This window comes from Bactrocera neohumeralis, chromosome 6 (assembly GCF_024586455.1).
Source record: "Bactrocera neohumeralis isolate Rockhampton chromosome 6, APGP_CSIRO_Bneo_wtdbg2-racon-allhic-juicebox.fasta_v2, whole genome shotgun sequence".
Lineage (NCBI taxonomy): Eukaryota > Metazoa > Arthropoda > Insecta > Diptera > Tephritidae > Bactrocera > Bactrocera neohumeralis.
The window spans coordinates 32844014-32848330 of NC_065923.1; positions in this window are offsets into that span (position 1 = coordinate 32844014).

Genomic DNA, 4317 nt, shown 5'->3' on the forward strand with positions numbered 1-4317 from the left:
GTATTTGGTGTAGTAAAATTTTGGCCCAGGAAGCCGTTTAATGTATTGTTTGTAGGTTTCGTCGCCCATAAGCATTTTTGTCTGATCTGTTGGGATATTTTGTGGCATAGTATGTGCATTAGGATTATATATACTCATAAAATAGGTTCCTAGACACCTCTAAGAAAGCCTCTCCAAATATGAGTTTTAATTTGTAACGGAAGGTCCTCCGTCCGTAACGGTTTTCTATTTTTTTCTTATTATCAGATGCAAGCTTCCAACTACTTGAAAAATATTTTGTTAATTAGGTTTTGTAGGAAATTGAATGCTCTAAAATATGGTCTCTTATGATTTTTTCGTAAACCCAACCGTTTAAAAGATATTAACGGTTGAAATTTGACTATTTTTGGAAAAATTCTTTTTTCTTATTAATTTTATAACTCAATGAAAAAAATTATTATGAATGATGATACACATAGTTTTGTAGGAAATTTACTGCTCTATAAAAATGGTCTACTATGATTTTTCGATTAAGTTAAGCGTTTACGAGATATTCATCGTCAAACATCAATGCATATTAGGTTGGAGCAAAAAAAAATATATTTATTTTTCGTTTGGTACTCTGGAAAATAGGTTCCTAGACACCTCTAAGAAAGCCCTTCCAAAAATCTATTCATAATAATTTTTTTTTCATTGAGTTATAAAATTCTTAAGAAAAAAAGAATTTTTCCAAAAATAGTCAAATTTCAACCGTTAATATCTTTTAAACGGTTGGGTTTACGTTTATTTTTAGAGCATTCAATTTACAGTTTAAAAATAATTAACAAAATATTTTTTTAACCAGTTGGAAGCGAGATATAAATTTTTCTATCTGATAATAAGAAAAAATATAAAACCGTTAGGCGGAGGACCTTCCCGTTACAATTAAAAACATATATTTTGTTTGAGAGGCTTTCTTACCAATTGAAAAAAAAAAAAATTTTTTTGAATCACCCTAATGTGCATAGTGTGCAATTAACATCGCATTTATGCGAATTCGTCTAGCTGCGCTCTTGCTAGTTTTAAATTTTTTGGGAAGAACATTGTCCGACATTTCGGGATTATTTTAAATGGAATTCCATAATTGTCAAAAACATATGGGAAAATGGGTTGCAATTGATGATTAGTTATGCGACAGTAGCCACAAGATGGCTTACCAATTTGGAGTGAACTAATTTTTATATAAATTCAGAGATAACCCTTTTTTAACAATAGTATGCCTGTATGTCAAAACTTTGTTGAAGCGTATTAATAATTTCCTCAGCTTCCATACACCTAATAGAAAGATTTTCGATTTCCCTACGATTTTATACCATATGTGAGTTATATTAAGAAGATTGAGAGAGCCTGTTGTTGCCCTAGATCTCATATGACCAACAAACCTTATGCACCTGAAGGTATTTTCCCGGCTTTCATCCAAGGTGCAAGTTACACCCGAACTTAACTCAACTTTACTATTTTATTTTTTCTATTTCTTCTTTCGGTTGACTTTATACTGCATATACCGGTCATTAGTCAAGATTTAAAAAAAGATTATATTAAAAATACGTGCTTAATTTATTCATAATATCATCCACCGGCTTAACTAGATATTTCATAAACTGCTTGGGATAATTTTCAATCATAACTGCATTAGCGACAGAAAATATATGTCACGGCTTTTGAACCGATTTTCAAACTTAATCCATCCAAGTAATCTAAAATCCATTAATATTTCTCGTAGCAATGGAACGCTCTTCTGAAATCTGCCAACCACGACTTTTCAATATATACCTTCTGGAAAGATATTTTAAGAAAATTTTATAATATCTGATAGCTCTGTTTAACAAGTGGTCAAAATCAGTAATTATCTTGGCCTTCACATACCGTATGAAATCATTTTCTTCTCTCCAATTAACAAATATGCTTTCCTTATTCTGATCATTTGGAGACGAATACCTGCCTCACCTAGTTTAATGCGCCACACATATGATTCAGGTGAACAAAACCTGTTTTTTAGCACAAAATTTTGCGAGAGCATAAAAGGAAAAAATTTAATACTTTCAGTTTTAAACGAAGAATAATTATACCCAGAGGAAGAGAGAAAACAAATTAATTATTAAACTAATTACGCTTTGTGTACGCACAAGCTTGTCAAACACCAACTACCCGCTTTTTAACTTTTGGAGTAAGCAAGTGCGTCCTTTGCTCAAGTTTCAAAATTTGCTCAGTTTTCGTTAACAAAGAATAATTACAACAAAATCAGCAGGAAGAGCGTTCGCGAGGCACGCAAAGATATCACATTTAAGCATGTTACTAAATTATTTCTTAAATATTTTAAACAAAATTTATATTTCTACATTTTTTCCGCACAGTTCCAACTTTATTTATTTACACAAAAATTATGAAGATCTAAAATTACACAGCAGGGACCATTAGCCATATATCACTCTCAAACAGCACTTAAAGCAATGTTAGTATAAACTCTTGTTTTTGTTGTTGCCATAATATATGTGACAATATAATTTTTGTAGCCTTATGTTTTAACATTTTCACTTCCAGTAACTGTTGCCGCGTGTCATTTTCAAAACAAACTGAGGAAACAAGCAAAAAACACTCTCATACGCAGACCTCAACGGCATATTTTCATAAAAAAGTAACGAGACTAATAGTCGTCATAGGCGCAACGCTTCAATAAATCACTCAAACAAATTTTGTTCAACACAGTTCCGCTATTTTTGTCTTCTCTTGCAAAACGAAATTCGAAAAAAAACTCTACGACAATGCTAGCGAATAGTCTGTGTGTTTCCGACTATCACGCGGAACCTCTAAATCGCACGAAGTCACCGACAGGACTAACTTTCGATGACTCGCAACAGCGTTGTTTTATACAACCCGGGTTGTTGTTGTCGCAGTGGATTTTTATGAATGAAATCTTATGTTGTGAAACGAGCAAATGTAAACAAATGCGTAAAAGCTCTGTGTTCGTGGAGTGTTCGTATGTTTTCGTCCATCATAATTTGGAGCTTTCACTTATTTACTTGCATGTAGATACATATATACCTAGGCGTCTAGGTACTTTCAAATACACTTGTACTAATGGCTCTTGTACATATACCAATTAATGTAAGCATGTAGTAGGTCTTTAAACTCTAATCTAGCAATGTTGCGGTTTCCCGACAAAGACTGTTGGGACTTTAAGTGCATACACTCGGTAGAAAAAGTTTGCGTACCAACTTACATATGTGTGGTATGTCTGTATTTCCATTCGCTAAAATATAACTGTATTAAGATTCGGAGTAAGTCTGATTATTTGCTTTATTACTAGCATCTTATTTATCAGTTAAGGAGGTATTCTGTACATCGAGCGTAAACATAAATAATGATAGTATTTAATAAATTTTCTACACCCTGTTTAGGAAATTCTCAATTAGTACAAATCTCATTATAGTGCAAATAAACTGAAGAAAGTTTCTCGTAAAATGGCGGCTTCTCATAAAATATTGATAAATCAATAATTTTTCTAATTAGTCTTAGTCAACTCAATAGTTCTGAGTCAAGACACCTCAACAGTTCTTCATATTTAGCCAAGTCATCAACCCTGAGTCACTGAACCTTGGTTTACCTTCATGAGATAAATGGCCTATCTGTTTACTTTAAAGCAGGTCAACAACCTTTATTTACATTTACCCTAGTTAACAATGACTCTTGAGGTCAATGACTGTTTTGTTTACATTTAGCCAAGTCAACAACCCGACATAATATTTATCTCTTAATGCCAAATTTTAAATAAATTAGTTCAGTAGCGCTTGAAATTTTTGGACAAAGCGCTTTGAAAAAGTTGGCCACGACATAAAATTGGTATTTTGAAATAATTCAACATAAATATTTATGCTAATAAGAAATATGAAAATATAGAATACCAAAGCCATCAGAATTTTTTTTAGTATTCTGATTCAACCACTTCAACTATTGATTTCCTCTGCATGTGCTAGTTATGTTAATATTCGATTCCACCACTAACAATGTAGAATGTTAAAACTAAGCAATTGGGCTGTTGGCTGTTGGCTGTTTCTGTGCTACGCAATTCAATAGTTTTAAAATTATGGTTTGGGTGGGTGCAAAAGTTTGCCAAATTAAATTCTTAAAAGTTTTGACAAAGTTGTGATTATATGATTTATATCGACAAAAAGCAATATTTTTGTTTTATCTGCTTCAAGCATCTTCTCATGGAAAAACTAAAACGACTTGGCGTTGATAGCATTCTAAAGTTTAAACATCTCGTTTGTAAAATAGCTCAATAATAAGTTTATAGATACT